Source organism: Pteropus medius, unplaced genomic scaffold (assembly GCF_902729225.1).
Source record: "Pteropus medius unplaced genomic scaffold, Ma_sr-lr_union100, whole genome shotgun sequence".
In the NCBI taxonomy this organism is placed as follows: domain Eukaryota; kingdom Metazoa; phylum Chordata; class Mammalia; order Chiroptera; family Pteropodidae; genus Pteropus; species Pteropus medius.
In genome coordinates, this window is record NW_024351730.1 from 40,072,227 (window position 1) to 40,095,537 (window position 23,311).

Consider the following 23,311-nt stretch of genomic DNA (forward strand, 5'->3'; position numbering starts at 1 on the left):
GAGAGAACTTCACAGCGTGTCCAAATGTCACACTGATTTTTCTTATACCTTTAAGTAATAAGTTCTAAAATGTGATCCACAATTTGTCCACACACAGTTTATATATAAAGAGGGAAAATAAAGCATAATTTTTTTTCATTTTAAAGAATCCTCATTTTGGAAATATTTATTCTTTACTTTTTTTAAATAAAGATGATTTTCATATTTTTTGAGACTACGACATGTATAAATATTTTCTAAATAAGTTAGTTCAGAAGTTCAGTGAAAATGTGAGTTATCTGAAGACAAGCTACACTACGTTACTTGGTATGTAACAAGTGAATGTGTGTAATCTAATTCAGAAAGCTAAAAGGTAAAATCTAAAGAATATGAGCAATGAGATTTTTTTTGATGCGCAATTATTTGAACAAAAGAAAATTAAGTAAAATGTTAAAAGAAAATAAGTCGTTCCTTTTAATCTTAGGTTATAAAAATCTCAGTTCAATTTAAATTAATTATCTCTGAGCTGTCTGAGTCCCAATATTAAAAAAAGTTTGAGACAGCTTCTCATAATGCCAGTGACTTCTAGGACATAAACTTGTCCTATCACAAGTACTATGGTTCTACATGCTATCATCCAAATAACGTAAAATATTTGGAAAACCTCCATGTTTAGAATTTAGAAAAAATGCTCAGAAAACCTTGACCCATTTTATTTTAATGAAATATCTATATATCACAGTTCAAAATTTTACCCATAAAGTGGAAGAGCCATTCGTAATAATAGAATGGAGTTTGAAAACCAAGAACAAACCTTGGTTAAGATTCAAAGGTCTATGTTAATCTCTAATTGTTTTCTTCTTGTTCTTTTTTGAGAATCCATGCTAATCAGGAGTTGCCTCCACCACTTCACCCAAATGTCCTCATGTTATCAAATTGCTCCCTGTTGCTAAAAGACAATGGTCAATTCTCAGTTCTCATGCTGGTTGACCTGAAAGATATTTGCCATGATTTCTCAGTCCCTTATCCTTGACTATTTACTTCCTGGACTGCAAGACACCATTCTTTTCTGATTTTTATCCTATATAACTGACCACTTCTGGTTTATTCTGACTTTGTTGGTTTATCTGCAGTCCCCTGATTTCTAATCATTTAAATGTCTTATTGTTCAATCCTCAAATTTTTCCTGTCTATATCTACCCACCCTCAGATATTTAATTCCGTCTCTTAGTTTTGAGTACTATCTGTATGCTTAATGACCCAGAAGTTGAAATTTTCATCCTGCCTATCTATCTTGTAATCCAGATTCTTATAACCAACTTTTTACTTATCTATTTTAATAAATGATAAACATCTCAAACTTAATACACTCAAAACAAAACTCCTGTTCTTCTCCCAAATATGCTCCTCATGAGGTTTCCCAAATCGATAAATGGAAAACTCATTTTATCATTGCTGAAGCAAAAGAACGTTGGAGTCATCTGACTCTTCTTTAACTCTCCACACTTACTATATCACCAATGTGTTAACAGAATAGCCAGGATGATCCTTTTAAAATTCAAAGCAGAACATGCCACTCTTCTACTCCAAACTGTCAATGGCATCCCATGTTGCTCAAATGTAAAAACTAAGTTTTCTTCCAATTGGCTACAAGATAAAGTTTACTACTAATTCTCTGAATTCATCATCCCTTACTTTTCCTTTTCTCATAAAATAACTACCACTTTAGATTCCTGCTGTTCCTAGATCAGGCTCAATGTTGGGCTCATCTTTGTTTTTCTGGTCCTTCTGTCTTGAAAGCTCATCTTTCATACTTCTGCTTAGGTTACTCCATCATTTCTTTCAGGTCTTTGTTCTGTATTAACTACTCTCTTGTTGGTGGTTGTGTGGGATCTTGGGTAAACTATCAACTCTTTGGTATGTGTATATTTTTTTTTCATATGTACAATAGTGATAAAACTTATTTTATAGTCATTGTAAGATTTAACTGAGATAGTATGACAGCATTAATAAAATCTGTATCAATGATATACATCTCAGTCCAAAAGAAAATATGCTGCTAGAGGTATATAAAAATTCAAATTATGCTGAAATAAAGTTTAGACCAGCATCTTTACACTTCTTAAAATAAGATGACAAATTTACCTAGTCTTTTTAGAAATCAACCAGTAAAGGAATATTTAATTACAATTCAAACAAGTAGTCAAAGTATTTGACTAGAATAATTCATGTTAAATGTAAAAAGCAAGCCTCAGAAGGACATTCTTCAAAGACAGGTGTCTCATAAGAGTCCGATGCTATATAGTACTGTATTAGTTCAAATCAAATGTCTTAGAATGTTTCAGATCCAGTGTTTTCTCAGGAGTCATCATGCATACCTGTAGTCACATTTGAGAAGCAGTAGTAGTGTTGATGACATGGACTTTGGTGTTTGATTATTTAAATGGGCCCAAATCAAGTCTTCTCCTTATTAGAAGATAAGTGTAGTATGGATCAAGGTGGAGTAGATATGCAATCTCTCTAGTTACCTAACTTCTGTTTGCTTAACATTCATATTTGTAAAGTGATAATTAATCAGTGATATGAACCTTAGAGCAGTGCCTGACTCAGAGTAAATGGTCAGTGCATATTAGTTATTAGGAACATTAATCCAGACTCACATCATTTGCAGAGTGCTGCATGGGAAATCAAACAGCTCTAAGGACACTGTATACATAGCTTCTGATGATATAAATAGATGACATTTTCCCAGAAATAAACATATCCGGTTACAAGTGTTTTGTATGCCTCCAGTGATTCCAAGGTATCAAAATCACGGCTGGAAAGAAAGAAGAGATGCTGTTATGCTACATGTCAGCTATTTGCTTTCAGTCTCCCCAGAATCTCCATTTCTCAAGGTCCAACAAGGAATTACCTGGAGTCAAAAGTAAGTTGAGATCATTGTACTGCGTGATCTATTCCTAGATGCAGATCTGAACCAAATCCCATTTGGGGAGACCGAGAAAGGTTAAAGAACCTGCATTAGTTATGGAGTGTCTTGAAACTTAAAATTACTCTTTAGACCCTTGGAGAATTTAGAGCACTTTTAAGTATTACAGCTTGCTGTTGAGGCACTTAAATCTGTCTGTCCCAAATTTCTGTCCTAATGAGATCTCAAGGATAGTTTATTTTCTGCGTCTGCTTTTCTAGAAAGCAATCAAAATTATTTATTTTAGTCTTGACCAAACTGTGGGAGCAATGTATAAATCAGCTAAATCCTGAAGTGAGTGTTTCTCCTTCTCACCTGAAATTTGATAGAAGGAAAAAAGAGAGTATCTGACATCTGTGGATATAAGAAGATATATATTTTTTTCTTTTTTAAACTAGTCTAATGTAGACCCAGTCTCTCTTCATGTGCTTGGAACAAATACAGATTTCAATTAGTTTAAGATCATATTTTATACCTAGTGTTATCTGAAATGCAAATTGTTTTACTTCTATTTCTTATCATGCTGACATTTTAGAATGTTATTATTTTCTTTTATATAGTTTTCATTACTTCCGGCTTGAAGTTATAGCACTGAGTATATGTATGAATGTGTATGTAACATAATTATAGAAGCATAATGCATCATCACCAATTTTCGCTTTCATATAAACCACATGCCATTTTCATTCTGAATAAATTGTACATTTAGTTATGGCTCATACTCAGTAATTGGTTTTTGTCCTTTATGAAAATTGCTCCTTTATAATTTCTTAGCATAAAAGAGAAATAAATTTAAATACTAAAGTAAAATATTCTAGGTATAAATATTCTAAATCTAGGTATAAATCTCTCATGGATTTACAAGTTCCACTGATGAGTTAAAAGTAAGTAAGTTCACTGGTCAAATGAATATATCATTTAGGCAACTTCATACACTGGAAAAAATTCAAGAAAACTTAATAATGGTGAATCTGAGGGACATAATGTCTATTATGTTTCCTTTATTTCAGTTAATTTTACACAAAGAACACCAAAGAGTTCAAAATGTCATGCTAATTTTCATCTTCATAAACTATTATAAAATATTGTTTCGTATTACTATCTTAGGTGACTTAAAAGCTATTTCTGTATTTAGCAAATAAGGATCTCAGAAGATGCTTTTCTATCCTTTCCATTAATGCACATAATTGGAAATTTACAGGCTACAGAATCCTCCTATTTCTTTAGAAGTTGGAAACTGACTGTTGATAGAGAATGAAATAAAGAAAAGTATTAGGTTAGATTCATGTCCAAAAAAATTGTTGAATGAAACAAGGCTCTGTAAATTTAGCTTACAGAGAGAATAAAACATCATATGTTTCTGAATGTTAGATTAGAGAGCACACAATGTTTTCTTACAGGGATGCCGTTTTCTACCCTCCAATCCAACTTGCAATTTACCTTGTACAACTTTGTAGATTAAATGCTAATTATATACATTAATCTCACCACATACTAAACTATCACCTTGTGTCCTATTACTGCTTTTACAGATGTAGATTTTTATTTTCATGATTTTGATACAGTCTGAAGAAATGTTTCAGTGGGAGAACTTTCTTTCTTAAATGTTGGATATTGCTTCTTTTGAAAACAGAAAACACTATACGTAGAACAAAGATATTCTCATTCATTAGTCATTCCGTAAACATTATTCAGCATCTGATTTTATGTAGGATGGTCTCTTATGCACATTGAAGGATGGAAAGTTCTAGTAAGACTTTATACTTCCCTTCAAGAAATCTTACCAGGATGACAAAATATTTGCTGCTGATTCCCTACCCCTTTGAGCTGACCAGACACTGCCGGGCAGGCTGCTAAAAATCTCTCTCCATCTCTGGCATAGTCTGAGCTGCAGGTTTATCTGTTCAATTATTGCAGCACGCTTGTGTGTGCATGAACACACACACTTTATCTCTGTTGGACATTGGACATTGCTAATAGGACTGAAAGTGGTATTTAAACCCATTTTGAGAAAGAAAATAGTTCTTTGACTTGCTTACATTTAGAAAGCCATATTATAGTCAGAATAAAGTTTCTTTCCTACTTCCTTGTGTGGACATGCTGAACTAAAATTTAATCTTTGTTAACTTTTAATTATGAGTCTTGACTTCCCAATGAATATTTTGAAAAACTCGTTTTTTTTCAAGGAATCGTTTTTCCCCCCTCTTTTAAAAAACGGGGGATAGGGTGGGAGTTTTTCTATTATATACAATGCCGATGAAAACAGCACAGGAGACAATGTGGGTACAGAGCTGCTGAATGATTCACTGCCTACACTAGTTTCTGAATTGTGAATGGTTTACTGTGAGACATTAAGCAGGAATCATGTAAAAGAGAGGCTGCAGAAGCCCAATAGGGGTCAAGAGACGTGGAGCACCATGGGCCACCCGCTCTCCCCTAGACATGAGACTTGGGGATGGAAGTGTCATTGATCATCCTCCTGAAAGCCCAGGGATTGGCTAAATCCCAAGTGCTTCAAATTTGGAAAAATGTACTGCTGAAGGAACAGAATATGATTTGCATTTCTATAAATGTGGTGGCAATTATTACAACATTATGCAGTTGGACTTGAGAAAAAAAAAAGGCTGTACCTTATCAGAACAGTTGAGAAATTGAATGTGTGCTCAGGTGGAAATTTTTTGATGAAGGGCTCTAATTCCTTAGATTCTCTTTTTGCAGACTCTCAGAAAAGTTTACTTGAAGGAACGGCATGCCAGTTGTACAGGGCAATGGCCCATGGCAAAACTAAGCACGGTAAAAAAAAGCTCACAGTGCTGAGAAAATGTCAAAGTTCACAAATCAAAAGACTTCAGACCAAAATTTCTCTGCTCACTCTAAACGGCAAAGGCAGCTGATGTTGGAAGGTGAAGAAGAGAAGAATTAACAAGTTAGATAAATTACTTACTTTGGATGACCATTCTAGTATGGCATAGCTATGAATAATCATTGATCATCATATATCTCTTTGCTATTCACTCTAGAGATGGCCAAATAAAAACACTCATATGTTAAAAAAGTACCATTTCAAATAAATGACTGTTAACTTGAAGATACTATCTTCTCTACTTCATGATTTGGAGTATATATTTGAAATCCTGATTTAGGACTGCCCACATGCTGATGCTGTAATAATAAGCAGAGAAAAATACATAAAGATGTAAATATGTATGTATATAAAATTTAAGATACATGTCATATATTTGTAAATAATCCTGTGATAATTATCTTTATATATTATACATTTGTTTTCAGTGAATAACTTAGGGAGAGGTTGAAGTTATTTTTATTTAGGTAATATATATGGAAGATGAAGTAACTGTTTCACATTGACAATTAGATTCTATTGCTGCAGTATTACTGAACAGAGTCAATCACTTGAAATAAAACCTGCATTAGGTTCTGCTATCGATGTGGCAACATACAGTGCTATAGTCAGATAAAGAATTTTGATTTAACACCACCACCACATTTGTGTACCTTATGAGGTCACCTTTCATGTAGAATATAAGGTGAATGGTGCCCAGTCAAACTGTGCAACAGGGCAGGAATGCAAATCTCATGAATTGGCAAGATGTGACAAGGACTTTTTGATATAAATCATTTACCTAGTTAGTTAGGAAAAGGGAGATTTTCCTGGCTGATCAGTCTATAACCTAACTTCTACAAATGCTTTGAAACTGCTGGTGCTGGTTTTCTATTTGAAGGATACACATACGCACACACATAACACACACACACATACACAAACGCACACACATACACACACATCTATATATATGAACAGATCCCAACTGGAAGGGACTTCTTTAAGAGTTCTTTTGGCTAAAATGAAATGATTTCCTTGAGGTAAAAGTGAGAATTTTCTGCCTCTTTTCAGCAAAAACATTCTATAACTAGCCCATAAATTTGAAAATGTGACAGGATTGCCCCTCAAATTTTTGTTTTTGGTAAATCCATCATATTTCATAAACTTTCTCCAAACATTATATTAGTTTCTTTACAAAACTTTTTATTAAAGTATTGTTTACATTTAAAAGCAACAACTAATAATAAGTTTACATGTCTATTAATTTTTATGAAGTTTACACATCCAGGAACAAATTCCAAAACAAGGAACAAGACACCACCCAGCTTTCTCTTCCGGTCACGACCCTCCTTCTCTTTAGAAGTAACTTTCCTGAGGATCACATAGGTTCTGAACATTACTCAAATGGACTTTTCCAGCAAGTATCCTTTTATGTCTAACTTCGAAATTATGATTATGATGTCAAGCCCTGTTGTTGCAGAGATCTGTCATTTGTTCCTTTTTAGTTCTATATTCATTGTGTGAAAACTCCAGTTTACTTATCCACTATTTTCCTTTGAACAATTTGTTGTTTTCTATTTGACTCCAAACACCATAGCTAAGAACATTTTTAAACATGTCTACTGGTATGTAAACATTTCTCTTGTTTTTAGACTCAGGAATGAAATTACTTAGGTATGGGGATACTCATATGTTTATGCTTAGTAGACAATGCCAGAAAGTTCAACAAAGTAGTTGTAAAACCAGCTTGAGGTTTGCAGTGCTATCTTGAATCTGTTGCTTAGTATCTTACATAGTTTTGGAAATTTCTGTACTTTTTTTCTTCAAATATTGTTTCTACCACACTATCTTTCTCTTCTTCCTTTGTAACTCTAATTACAAACATTTCCAATTTTTTTTTTTTAACCATGCTTCATATGTGTCTTACCCTTTTTTACTGTATTTTCCAAACTTTCTAATCTCTCTGTTCTTTGTTTTGGTTATTTTTATTGATTTATCTTTCAAGTCATAATTCTTAATTGGGCTGTGTGTAGTATGCTCTTAAACCAGTTCATCAAATTCTTAATTCTAGATAACATGTTTTTCTAATGCTAGACTTATTTTTGAACTATTTTTATCAGTTCTAATTTCCTGATGAAATTCTCATTTTTCCATATGTTTTCATATATATAAATTACAGTTACTTAAAATCCATGACTGCTCTCTCTGCTATTTTTTCTGTACTTATGTTTCTACAGTCTGGCTTCTTAATTAGTATTTAATTATTTTTTAATGCAAGATATTGTGTATGAAAATTTTTACTGATTATTTGTGGGTCTGGAAATTTTTTTTCTTCCTTTGCTCCTAATAAGCCGTGAGATTAAGGGAAAATTGTTTTAATCCTATTGGAGACTTAACTGTTTTGAGGCTAGGTTTCAGTCTTCATGAGAGCAATTCTATATTCTTTCTGGCCATTCTCTTTGGGCACTTTTCTTCAGGGAGTCCAACCAAAATCTTAGTCTGTTCCAGAGTTTACTACCCTTTCCAAGATTCCAGGATACCGCTAAATGCTTTTTTCAGCTTCTCAGCATGTCTTTTGCTTCTCAGCCTTGGGACAGATCATCATGATATAATAAAGGGTAGAGCTGGTTGAAGTTTAAGATCTGACTGCTACCTATAAATAGGCAAATAACTCCAAAGTGAACAACTTCTAATAACAAACACATCTTTTTTCTCTCTTATCTCTAAGATATTGACCTCTAAAAGTTTGGCTGACTTGACAGCTTTCTGATATTTTTAAATTGATTTTTTAAAATATTTTTTTCCATTTTTCTAGCTTTTCTCAGCAGGAGAGTTGGTCTGATAAGACCTGATCTGCCTTAGCCAACAGCAGAAATCTTGTATACTTATTCTTTACATGAACCATGCTATACTCACACATATATTATTCAATAATAACAGCAATGTTCTGGAAGGTATAAAGTATAGCTTTTGGTTTAATTTATAAATATGTCTTTTATCAGCTCAATAAAACATTTTAAACATAAGACATGACACTGAAAACACAAATTTATTATTTATATGTTCCTGATATCATGTTTGGGCTTACTTAGGCAAATTATTATAGAATTATTTGACTGCAGTCTAAACTGAAATATAAGAGTTAAAACAATATTTTCATAAAGTGTTCTTTATTAGGTATATAAATGTAGCCATTTGAGGCTATTGATTTTTAGAAGCAAATAAAACACAAATATTCTATGTAATTTCAAGTCATTTGTTTATGACCATATTTTTCCCTTAGTTGAAAATAAATCTATTGAATAATTATATAATCAAATAATTTATTTTTCCTTTGATTTCAAAAATAGTAATTTCATTAAATTAGAAAATAGTACAATAGTACACTTAAGAGAATTTTTGTGATCATATTCAACCACAGATACGGAGAAAATTATATATTTTTAATCACATGGTATGTCTCAATTTTGGAGGTGTCTTAATATTTTTAATTTATTTTAGTGCTGGCTTGAAACCTGAAAACAACTCTTTTCTTCACAATTTGAGAACAAGTGAATATTTTTGGTGAAAATATAAAATAATTAGAGGTTGTGAGAATATCCTTCCAAATAATCATGGAATAAAGAAAATAAGCCTATCAATTAGAATTTAATTATATGCGTACACACTGATGTTTATTTAAATACATACCTCCTCACTTCATTTTCTACTTGCATTGGTGAAAATGGATATCCTGTAATACTTACATTAATTCAATGTTGAATAAAATGAAGTGAAATATGCCATACTGATTAACACTTTAGTCATTTCTGCACTGTTATGCTGTTACCTCCCATGAATCCCTAGAAAATCCGATGCTTCTAGAGACTTGCATCTGATAGTCTTTTAATAGCTCAATAACTTTTTTTCAAAGTATACACTTACTGATCTTCCCTCCACTTTGGTCCTCTCATTCACATCACAACAGTCCTGCTCAAGAATCTGTTCTAACAGCCTAACTAGTTTCTCAATCTTTAGGTAATGAAAAGGTCCTGACTCTGCTCTGGGTCTGCACTTAGAATCTAGATCTTGTCTACCTTTTGGATCCACAAACTATCCTTACTCTGACACCTCCATATTTCACACAAATTCATGGCTACATCTTTCTGTTAAAATAGGATAGTTCTCTGCCTATGCGATGAGACGAATTACTACTTCATTTTATTCTTTTTCGGGATACTTTTTTGCCATGTTCCTGGATCATGACCAGAAATTGCTGCTCTCACTTGAGAATGTCTTCCAGATCTGATTTTCTCAGTCACCAGCATCTGAGGTCTTGTTCCATGGTGTGTCAGGTCACATTTTTCTTGACTCTTCTACCTTTTATTAAAAATTAGCTGCCATGCTCTCTGGAGTTCAGAGGTGCATTAGATTTCATATAAGCAATCCTTTACTGTGTCACAGAATTGATCTCTCTTTTGTCTCCCCTTAAAGGATATAATTATTCTAATTACAGGGATAAGTTTATACTTTAAAATGACAGTTAAATATTATTTTGTCAATCTTAAAAATAATCAAACGTAATATATAACTTCTAATGTACAAAGAAAATAGAAACCTTGAGGAAATGAACACTCATTTACTCATTCCTGAAAATATTTACTGAGGACCTATTACATGAGAGCAACAAGACCTTTGTGTATTTCTGAATTTTGCTATTACCAATGAAAGAAAATGAATTATTAACAAACGTGAAAATTAGGCTTCTAATACCAATCTCATATTAAAAATATACGACTTTAGGTAATCATTCTGTTTTACTCAAAACACAGCTTCAGGTAGGGTATGAATGGAAGAGTAAAGAAAGAGAAATATATGCACTAATAAGTCTACTTTGGTAATCGAAGGGCAAAAAGATTTTCAATCAGCTCACCTTCACCTATAAAACATGAGACTTAATAAATTATTCAGTTAGTTAATTAATCAATGCACCCTCCCCACAAAGAAGAAATTTATGATAAATGGGTATATCACATTTAGAAAGAACTCTTCTAACACTATTTTCACCAGCTATTTTGATACCAGAATTCATTTCGCTTAATTGTTTTATGTGATTATTTTGACTAGGGATAACTTTAATGAAGTAAATTAAGATAACTAAGTTTTTAGCCATTTTTATTGCCAAAAAACAAAAAAGCATATATGTTCACCCTGTGTCTGAATATTACCTTATTGCTATATCAGATGTGTTCAGGACAAGCTGAGGCTCAGGAATTAGCCAAACAAAATATGACAGTTCATATTTACAGATCGGTTAAAATGTAGAAAATCTTATGAATGAGTCAAGGATAGCATAAGAATCAAAGAGAGGATGAGTGAAGTCCAGAGATAAAGCTCTGAAAGTCTGTAGAACACTTTTTTTTTTTTTGGTATAAAAAGAGCCTTTAAATATTATAATGTTACTATCTTTAAACCATTGTAATATAATTATTTTGTACCATCAACCATATCCCATATCTTGTTTTATTACAAACAAACAGATTTATGAGGGACCTCCCCTAAGAACTTATCCTCTAAGTGTTAAAATATTAACCCATTTTCCGTTTGCCCCTAGAATACTTGCCAGTAGCATCTGTGGCTGCAGCATTTACCCTAAGATAACTCATGGATTACAATCTTAACCTTATCCCCAAAGTTTGCCATGAAATATCTCACTTTTATTATTTTCACATCACTCTAGTATTGATAGTCTTTGGAAACAAATGACATCATTCTATTTATAGCATTCTGTTTTTAGTAGTGGTATTTTCATTCCAAAATATAGTAATTCTTGATCGCTTAAAATGTCAAATCCTAGAAAATAGCATTCCTGTGCATGATGTTAACATCATTCTCGAAATTGTTAGCTGAAGATTCATTTGAGAGTCCGATTTATGTATACATTTCTGTTACATTAGGATTATAGATAAGTTCTGTTTAAAAATAACTCCAAGAACAGTTTTTACATTTTATTTTCATGTTGAAAACCAGTCAGATTTGCTATAGCCTCAGAGTGCATATTTATATAAAATTAAATTAATGCAGGCAGTGAGCTGCACTTTCTTTTTTCTAAAAAGGAAATAGGTTAAAAGATACATATAGAGATTTCTGCACCAGTAACTGTAACTAAATATAGAAATATCTAAGTTTAAACAAAATGACCTAGTTGAAGTTTCAGTAGAGCAGGATGAGAAGGAGATTTTGAATAAAGCTTAATTGTCATTGATTTCACTCTTCTTTAGAGAAAGACTATGTTAACAGAAAGACAGTGTTTCAGTGGAGCTCAGAGAAAGTGCACTCGAAAGACTGGACTCTGACCACGTGGCTTCACATCTTTTTAATCTGGGAAAAGGTCCACATGGCCCAAAAGGGAGACAGCTGCCGAAGGCTATCCCTAGCTTGATGACACCAGCCATTGCAATTATAAAACTAATTATCCTTGAACTAGTTCTATGCTCACCAAACTAAATCCTAGTTGGAAACTAGCATCTCCGGGAAGACCCTCCTACAGAGAACGTATCTCCTTGCTAGTCACCATGGACATCACAGTTATATTGCTCATTACAAATCGATATTTTGTGATTCTGGTTACAGCTGAATCTTTTAAAAATATGATTATTATAGATTAGTTTGAAGAGACTAAACTACTTGAGTATATGGACAAAAATTATGATTGTGTTCCAGAAACAATGAGAAATAAACATATCTAATGCATAGTTAGAATTTTAAAATACTTTTTATTCAAATTTAATGTACTCAGCAAAATACAAAGACCTGAAATATTCACTTGATACTTTTTGACAAATCTATACACCTATGTAGAGTGTTTAGTGTGCAACACTAAAAACAGAATTTTTATATCCCAGAAAGTGTCCTTGTTGTCTTTTTGAGTCAGTCTTCCACAGAGGCAGCCACTCTTTTGATCTCTGTCACCATAGATTATTTTTGTCTCTACTAGAAGTTTATGTAAATGGAATCATAGGGTATTGATATTAATATTTTCATACAATATAATAATTGTAAGATTAATCTATGTTGTTGTGTGTATTAGTAATCACTTTTCTTGCTTAGTTTATACCACTGTATGAATATACCAAAATTTGTTTATCCATTTTCCTATGAATAGGTAACTTATTTTCCTCACCTCCACCTCAGTTTGGAGCTATTATAAAGATGTCAAAAACTTCTTCATATATTGTTAGTGGGGGAATATGCATACATTCATTTATTTTCGTTATACATCAGGAAGTGGAAGTGACAGGTTGTAGGGCAGGTGCATGTTTACTTTTATTAAAAAAATCAGTTTTCCATTTTATACCTCCACCAGCAATGAGAGTTCCAAGTTACTCCACACTCCCAAAACATTTATTTTTTAATTCATTTTTAAAATTCAGTCATTCTACAGTAAGTGCAGTAATAGCTCATTGTTGTTTTCAATTGCACTTCCTTGATAAAGGACAATGTTGAGCTCCTTCCACGTGCTTATTTTCTTTTGTAAAATGTTTGTTCATGTCTTTTAATTGGGTAGGTGGTATTTTCAACTATAAATTAAATGAGTTCTTTATATAAAGTGAATATAAGTCCTTTGCCAGAAAATTTTATAAATATTTACAAATACATTACTAGTTATTAATTTTGCTTTAAATGGCTTTTTAATAAAATTTTTAAAAAATAATGTTTAACCCCATATATACCATTTCCAGTGCCCCTCCTTTGTTTATATCCAAGTTTCCATCTGTCTTCATTCCCTTCAACCTGAAAACCTTCCTTTAGCATTTCAGTAGGGCAGGTTTGGTGGCAATGAATATTCTCACATCTCATAGAGTTGAAAATGTCTTTATCTTCATTTTCACTATACAATTTTGTGTTGATATTTTCTTTTAACATTTTAGAGATGTTGTTCCATTCTTTTGTCCTTTGAGTCAAATGAGATAATAGTAGTCTAACATATCGATGTTTGTATTACATGTTTTTTTTCTCTGCTACTTTCAAGTTTTCTCTGTAACTTTAATTTTCATCAGTTTGAATGTGACATGTCTAGATGTGGTCTTGCTTGCAATTATTCTGTTTGGAGTTGCCAGAGCTTCTTCAATCTGTAAGTGCATTTCTTTTACAAAATTGGAGGATTTCCAGCTATTATGTCTTCAAATATATATACATTTTTTTGCCTCAGTCTCCTTCTATCTAGGATTCCATTTACACATACATCAGACTGTTTAATACAGTTTTATAAGTGCCCTGAGGCTTTGTTGAATTTTCTCTTTATTCTTCAGATTAGATTATTTCTATTGATCTGACTTCGATTTACCTGACTCTTCTTTTCTGCCATCTCCAATTTGCTATTAAACACATCTGTTATTTTCTTTTTTATTTCAGGCACTGTAATTTTCTATTTTGTACTTTTCTTTGTTATATTTTTAACAACTGTATTTGGGTATAACTCATATAGCATAAAATCAGCAGTTGTAGGTATATAATTCAATGCTCTTAAATAAATTTATAGAATTACAAAGATAGTTTTAGAGTATTTCCATCATTTCAAAGTTCACAGTTTATTCTCATTCCAACTTCCAAATCAAAGCATCAACAAATCTGCTTCCTGTCTTTAAAGATTTCCCTTTTATATACATTCTTGTAAATGGCATCATCCAATATGTAGTCTTTTACACCTGGTTTAATTCATAGAAGATAATATTTATGAAGATTTTCTATATTACAACATGTAGCATTTTCTTCATTTTTCATATTTTTCCCATTCACCAGTTGATGAACATTTGGATACTCTAAATGTTTGCTTCTTATGAATGATGTTACTACAGAACTAAATGTAATAGTATTTGTACATATGTATGTTTCACTTATCTTGTATAGAGTTAAAAGAATCATATTTCTGTGTTATATGGCAAGTTTAAGTTTACAGTTTAAGAAACTGACAAATCATATTCAAAAGTGACTATACCATTTTACGTTCCAATCCCTAAAATATGAGAGTCATAATTCTTCCAAATCCTTACCAGACTCATAGTTTTCTGCCTTTTTAGAATTATGCTCATTCTAGTGGATGTAAAAAGGTATCTTATTGTGGTTTTAAATTTCATTTCCTGATAACATATATATCGACTACCTTTTTTACTTTTATGCTTTTTATCTCCCTATTGAGAATCCCTAGATGTTTATTCATTACAACATTATATCTCTCTAAGTCAGAGTTTCTAAGCAGAATTACCATTTTGAACCATATAATTGTTTGTCTGAGGAAGCTGCCCTGTGCATCACAGGATGTGTAGCAGTATCCTTAGCCTTTACTCATTGGACACCAGCAACAATCCCATTAGCTTACATAATCAAAAATACCACCATACATTTCTGAATGTCCACTTTGGGGGACAATAATCACCCAGTTCAGAACTACTGCTCTAATTCTTTGATAGTAGATTCCAATTCCACTTAATGCTAATTCTGATATCATGGAGTAGATTATCCTGTCTCTTCACCTATACAAAGACATACTGTAATTATGCATAATACATTGTAGAGACTCTGGCTTCTGTTATCTTCATCTGAGGAGTATTAATTTTTGTTTGGCACTCAAACTACTACTGGTTTATTACCCTGTACAAATGGGAAGTTGGATTTGTGCTTTATTAAGGTAAACCTGTTTTAGATTTTCCCTTATTCCTGGAGTGAATCCCCTAGTTAAGGGATGTATTCTTTATGCCTAATGTAAGTCTCTTTGGAGCTTTAAATGGACTGACCAAGGTATTTACAAGTAGCTCCACCTTGGCAGGACTCAATACTATGTCTTCCATGAGATGAGTAGAAGCTGAAATTTCTGATCAGGTTTTTTAGTATTTCATCTGTTTTTTCTGGCATCTCCCCAACACTTATACAATTCCATGATTAAGTCAAAGGTTTGAAGAGAATTTTTCTGAACATTTTGAGTTTTTCTATCCTTTCTGGTATTTTTCTATGCTTAATTTTTCAACTGGTCTGTATGCCCTAAACTACATCCTCTGACCCCTCAAGTGGATAAAGATCATAGATTTCTGCTTGAGTTCTAGCCATCATAAATACAGAGCTATATCAATGTAGACTTCACAACGAGATACTCTCAGCTGGCTTTGCCTGTTTTTGTGTCAAATCTCCATCGATTTTTTTATGCTTTAGTCCCTCTCCTGTGCCTTGAAATAGTGTGTCCATGTGCATTTATACATATACATATATGTACAGATACACATACACACATATATGTACACACATATATATATTTTTCCACAGTTTATAATTATTATCTGTGGGTACATTAGTTTGATATCATCTACTCCGAAATCACCTGAACCAAATCTCTATAGTTAGCCTTTTATATCCCAATTTTACAGACAAACAATTATAGATTCAGCAAGATTAATAACTTCTTGATGGTCGCATAGAGGATAAAGTAATCCTCTTTGCATTTCACTATATTTTTGTTTCTTAACATTATTTTTTTCTATGTAAGGCTATTTTTTAATCAATCATCTGGAGTTAAAAGCACATGATTTGTAGCTTGCTATATGTAAATATTATAGATGATCTGTTATACTCAAGCACAGGTTGTTCATTGTCAGATAGTAGCACTAATATGCATGTATTTGGTTAAAGTTTAGGAAAGGCAGCCTTCCATTCCTATTTATAAGTTAAGTGAGATATATCTTAATTTTAAAGTCAATCCCAGAATGTTAACTCTTTTGTCAAAGTATTTTCGGCTTTGACAAAGTCAGCTGTCCAAATATGTGAAGTCTACTTCTGGATTCTCTATTCTACTCCATTTATTTATTTGTCTGTCTTTGAGCCATTACTACATTGTTTTGATTACTGCAGCTTTATAATAAATTCAGGAATCGGGTGGTGAAATAAGTCAAATTAATAAAACACTGAAACCAAACTCATAGAAATAGAGAGTAGAATGGTGATTACTAGGGGCTGAGGGGTGGGGAAATCAGGAGAAATTTGTCAGAGAGTACGTACTGGGGATCTAAAGTACATTGTGGTGTTATATTTAATAATACTGCATTATACACTTGAAAGGTACAAAGACAGTAGATCTTAAATGTTCTGGCCACAAAAAAAGAAATGGTAATTATGTGATGTGATAGAGGTATTGACTAATGCTATACTGGTAAACGTTTTGCAATGCATAAGTGTATCAAATCAACATGTTGTACACTTTACACTTAAAAAAAAAGAATTATGAAATATATTTCTTAGTTCTCAGGGTGTCCAAAACTTAAAAAAAAAAATTCTTTTTTTTCCTTCATTGCAAAATAAATTTTAAAATAATTAATAATAAATTAACAGTGATATTATTGAACATTCCATGCTTGAGTGTGTTTAAATCTTAGCTTCACAATAAATACATTTCAAATGAGGATTCGTAACATAAAAATGTTAACTTCAGCACACAGTTAATAAATGGCAGAGTTGGGAAACAAATTTTGGCACTCCAAGCTAAAGCTGAGTTCTTAGCTACCTTACTTTCATTCATAATAGAAAAGATGAAAGCTATACTAAAGTATACAAGGAAAATAATAAAGTATTTTAACCTCATTCAGCAAAGATAATTACTGTGATTTTTGTGTCCATTCTCTCCAGTCTCTTTTTTATTTACACATCAATGGTATAATGCTATTTTTTAACTGAAGTATAATTGGCAGATAATATCCTATTAGTTTCAGGTGTACATAATAGTGATTTGATATTTATATATATTATGAAAAGATCACCACAATAAGTCTATTTACCATTTGCCACCATATAAAGTTATTAAAATATTATTGACTATGTTTCCTATGCTGTACATTATATCCCCATGACATTTATTTTACAACGGGAGGTTTGTATCTCTTAATCCCCTTCACCTATTTCACCTACTTTCCAAACTCTTCCTGCTCTGGTAACCACCAGATTATTTTCCTGTATTTATGGGTCTTTCTGTTTTGTATTGTTTGTTCATTTGTTTTGTTTTTTAGATTCTACATATAAATGAAATGATATGTATTTGTCTTTCTCTGACTGACACTTCATTTAGCATGATATTCTCTAGGTCTATCCATGGTGTAACAAATGGCAAGATTTCATTCTTTGTTATGGCTGAGTAATATTCCATACTGTGTTTGTGTTTGTATATATGTATATATACCATATCTCTCAACGGTCATTGAAGTTGCTTCTATAACTTGCCTATTTATATAGGGTTGCAATGAACTTAGGGGTACATATATTTCTTTGAATTAGTGTTCTCATTTTCTTCAGATAAATACCCAGCAGTGGAATTGCTGAATCATATGGTATCTGTAGCATAATACTCTTTATAATAGTTTGTACTCCCATTAAAAATGAATGACATTCTTGGATGCGATAACAAATATTGTTCCACTCAGACCAGTGATCAAAATATATATCAGGCTTATTTAACCAAAGACTGTAAAAAAAACAAGGTTTTTTCGGTTTTTTGTTTTTTTGTTTTTTTTTGAAATAACAGAACCTATATTTGAGAATCAGAACCATATCGTTACTGGTGTTTATACTTATAAACAATGAACAATAAAGAATATAAAGTATAGAGAATATTCTTTATCAGATTTTTTATTACTAAGGCTACTGACATTACCCTTAACCAGCCAAATTTGCTATAAGATGCCTCCTTGCTCACAGTCTTTATTTTGTAACTTCGTTTTAAATTAACATTTGCTAATTAAAGCCCTAGGGTGAGGGTGTAAAATGGTGATCCAGGTTCTTGGAAAAACCACAGGGGAACTGAAATAGAGTAGTTTATTGCTAATAGGTCTCAGAAAAGTTACAGGGCACACCTTGAGGAGCCATACAGGGAGTTCAAGGCAGAGCACAGACAGAGAAAAAGATAGCAGCTGGACACCTGGACTTTATTTAGGACCTGTGAGTCGGATGCTTTGGGTTTCCCAGGCTAAGGCCAGATTGGTCAATTCAAAGCAAAAAGAACAGGAGTTTGGTAAGCTCCCCAGGGATCTTATTCAAGGAGTATACAAGCCTAAAGATCCTGGAAAACAGGGGAGACATGTTTATCACAATGGCTATAGAGAAGTCACATCAGAAACTTACATACATGTAACTCTGTGGGCTATTATCTAGGGCATGCACTTGTATCAAGACTCCCACCCCTCCCCGCCACAGACAGGCTGCTTGGTCAAATGAAATAGATGCCAAAGCAGGAATACGTGAGGTAGCTTGGCTAAACTCCGGACATCTCATCACAGAATTTGCAGTCTTCTCTTTTCACTCCAGGTAAGGCTAGACAATGCTTCTGCATTGTTTCTCTGAGCTAGATTGACGTGTATGAGCTTTCCGTGGTGATCAGTATTTTCCTGCTCTGAATATTTCTGCTCAGATACAGAGGTATTGGTAGCGGGGAAAGATGCTTTCTACTTAGACTTCGAATTAACCTTGGATTCCTCATTTGCAAGAGCCAGGACATGTCACTATTTTATCACCTTCTCTCTAGTGATATACTAGTTACAAACGTAACTGTTCTGGCCTAAGTCGTAAAATTGGAATGATTTCTATTTTGTCTGTTTATTGAGCAAATGATATAATGTATAAGGAAATAATATTTATAGATAAGTATATTACTAATAATATGATCTTTTATGATTGTCCATCTTTTCAGAAACTGTGTCTTTTTCTGAAGATAGTATTTCTCACAGATATCAATTGGGTACAGTGAAAATGAGGTCTAAGTTTACAAGCTAAGGGTGAGTGTTTCCACAAAAAGGAACTCATAGTTTTTTGTTCATTTTAATTTGTAGAATAAAAATGTTACTGCTTCAGTGTTTCAGGAAAAATAATTAAATACTGGCTTATTTTTCAGCATATGTGTGTGTTGTGTGTGTGTATACCGAAAAATGAATGAATCATTTGAGAAAATCTTTTATATGTACATAAAATTCATTTCATGTACATATCATGTTTTCTGGTCTATTATATTTTTATGTTTACTCCTTCCTCTAGGTTGGGAAACAGAGAGTACAGCCTCTCGTTCACCACTATTTCTAAACACGATTACAGGAATAATTCATTCCCAGCTGACAAATATAATTGAGATAATCAACTATCAAATAAAAACAGTTTATTATCTGTTTTACTTAGCATTTCTATCTTGTAAGAGGTTGAGTAACATTTTAACAAAAGACCTCTGAAATTTTAATGATTATTTCTCAAAAAACAAGGCAATTTAAATAATCAGAAAGAGATGTCTAAGAGGTATACAAATAACTCCTAAATCCATTAAAAATCCTGTTTTCTGAATTGTTGTAAACAATTAAATGTAGATACTTCAATGATCTGTGTTCAAGATGAAATATGTCAGAGATAGATGTGTTCTGATTAGGTCTATTCAGTAGGCATCTAGCTTGCATTAATTAAGAAATAAAAGCCTGAAAATATCCTCTTTGGGGTTATCCATGTAATTCTAAACTCCTGCCTTCACATATATAATTTGTGAACACAGAATATGTGAGCCAAAATACAGTATAGTCTGTTTACTATAAACTATGTCTTACTAAAATTCTTTTATATAAATATTTTTAAAACATCAGTACAATGTATATTAAGTACCTTAAAAATGGAAATGGGAAATTACATACTTGGAGGTAAGGCATGAAAATCCAAATGAATCATTTGGGAAAATTTCCGACATAGCAACTTCTTAAGAGAGCTTTACTGTCATAATAGTAATGATGAGCTTAATTCCTCTGGGTGCATAAAAATCACATAAGAATGGTATTGTAATTTTAGATGAATCAAAGTGTTGTGAAGAAGTGCAAATTGGCTCACGCACATATCTCCACAGCCCATGGGAGAAGAGATGAGCCTGAAGCAAAATCCTTCTTGAGATTATAATGTTCAGTTTATGAAGCTTATATTTCATCTAGCAGAAAAATACACCTACCAGAAAAATCTTTTGTTAACCTTCTGTTGTGACTTAGCCTCACACTAGCAAACAGTGAGATGCAGTCACTCATACAGCAACTGCTTCTGTTTGAATAGAAATTGAACATTCCCAAAGGGTGAGAATACAGCTATTTGCACCTTTAAAATGGAATTGTAAGCCTGGGGCCAAAAACATTGCTTTATAAGATATAAATTTGACACAATAGACCACCTCTGCCTCCTTCAAACCCCTCCCCAATCTTGAAGATACTGACATATGTTAGTATTTCTACAAGTCTAATTACTCCTTCAGTTTCTCCGAGAAGTTTTTTTCTTTATGCTTGATAAATATTGGCTTTGTTATATTTAACTGACAGTTGGGATTTTTCATTTAAAAGTCCTAGGCTCATTAACCATAGTAAGTCTAACTAAAATCACAATCTTTCCTTTCAAATTGCTCAGCTCTCCAGATTTCACCATAAGCATCGATGGCACCATCATTTTTCTGGGTACATAAATTCAAACTCTCAGAAATATGTTTGAATTTCTTCTCCCTGTCTTTAAAATATCAAGGTCATACTCTGAATCAATTTTTTTCATACCGGTAACATCTTTATTATCTCCTCCTCTATATTTTTATTACCACTCTTTTAAACCAATTTCTCATGCTCAGATAATTGCAGTAGTCTTCTATAAGGGTTTCCAGCCTTCAGTAAAACCATCTCTTCCTGCACGGCACCATCAGATTGATCTCCTCCTGCAGTGTTCTCATCAGGGGCTTATCCTTGAGCAAAACAAACCTGAAAGGTTCCTAGATAATATTCAAAACCATGACTTGATGTCTTCCCTGACCAAATACAAATTTCTTTTTTGGCTAACTCCTTTCCATTGTATTTCCAAACAGAGTTATTCATACTGTACACAATACCTCCATCATAACCTCTCCATTTCCAAACTCACCTACCCTGTGGAATCCAGTACTATTGTCAATATACATGGATCATCAGTCTTTCAAATATTGAACCTCTAAATACATTTTCTACATCAAGGGCCAGCAAATGACATCCATGGGCCAATTCCACCCTTCCATCTATTTTTGTATTGCCTGCAAACTAAAAAATTTTTTTGTTTTGTTTTGTTTTTATATTATTTTAAAGCTTGTCAAGCTCTGTTCTGCACTAGTATTTGCAAACTAGTATGTGAATATATGGGTTTCTGAGTTCTCTATCATACTGGATATTGTATTTTACATTTGGAGAACAGAGGCATGTGTTTGTTATCCAAGAAAAACATAATAAGATTTCTCTCTTCTCTCCCAAGTTGCCCGTCTATATCCGTCTCAAGATTTCCATGGCAACTATGAGCTCTGCGCCAAGGGGCAGCTCTGAAGTTTCCTTCAAAGGGCTGTTACATGACCGTACAGGTGTCTCCTCCAGAACCAACTGCTTTTCCCCATTGCCTTCACCTGAATATGTGTTCTTTTACTGAAATTTATTTTTCAATTACAATCGACATAGAATATTATATTAGTTTCAAGTGTATGACAAAATGATTATTAGACATTTATATGCTTTACAAAGTGGTCACCCCAATAAGTCTAGAATCATGAGGCACCATACATAGTTTTACAATATTATTGACTATATTCTCTACGCTATACTTTGCACCTTCATGACTTTTTTAATAAGTATCTTTTTACTTCTTAATCCCTTTCACTTTTTTTTCACTCTCATTCTTTACAATTTTGCTTATCAACAAGCAGCTTCCACAGTAACTGAAAGCTTCTTAAAAATGCAGAATCACAGACCGTGTCCCAAAATTGTCGAATCAGAATTTCATTTTAACAAGTTCCTCATGTGATTTTTATACATATTAACATCTGAGAAGCAATACTTGAAAACATGTAAATCCCAAATAGTCCACCTAACACCTCTTTTATTGGATTTAGTTTATAAGGAAATCAAGGTTTCCTCTTCCCTCAAAATAAAAGCAATTGATAGCGATAGTAAAAAAAGAATAATTTATCATTTAAAAGGATAGAGTTCAGTAAGAATAAATGAGAATTTACTAGGAATGTTATATTCCATCAGCAGTCACTATATTGCTGTTTTGTTTTTTTTTAATTATATGTAACAGTATTGTTAACTGTTTCAATTAGTATCAATCAAGGAGATTAATTTGGAATACATAGTGTAGTTATAGTCAGTCCATATGAACAGTGTTAAGCAATATCAATTATGTCTTTTCTTCATATACAGAAAAAAGTCTGCATAGCAAGGGTCATCTTTCTTACAAGTATTATTAGTTAATATCGATTGTTAAAATTATTTAAATGTCTGTTATTTAAATATTTTTGACCCATGTAGTTTCCCAGTATATTCAGTATGTACATTCCTATGCCATTAATCTACCCAATCAGCAAACTATCATTCCTTAATGTAATTTCACTGCTTTTCTAGTAATTTTTAAGATAACAATTTTTATATGACAATTTTTAAGATTAAAAACTAATTATTAGAAAACTTTTCTAATAATTTGTTTATTCAATAACAAAAACT

At 32.5% G+C, this 23,311-nt stretch overlaps 1 long non-coding RNA gene across 2 annotated transcripts; it reads left to right on the top strand.

Annotated features, from left to right (window-relative positions):
- Nucleotides 1–2,800: 2,800 nt before the first annotated feature.
- Nucleotides 2,801–22,738, top strand: LOC120588331 (uncharacterized). 2 transcript variants are annotated; one of them, XR_005649226.1, is made up of 3 exons: nucleotides 2,801–2,905; nucleotides 19,492–19,576; nucleotides 22,074–22,738. It is a non-coding gene; the product is annotated as an uncharacterized LOC120588331 (long non-coding RNA). The 2 variants fall into 2 exon arrangements; XR_005649225.1 differs by lacking the exon at nucleotides 2,801–2,905 and adding an exon at nucleotides 18,403–19,109.
- Nucleotides 22,739–23,311: the final 573 nt, after the last annotated feature.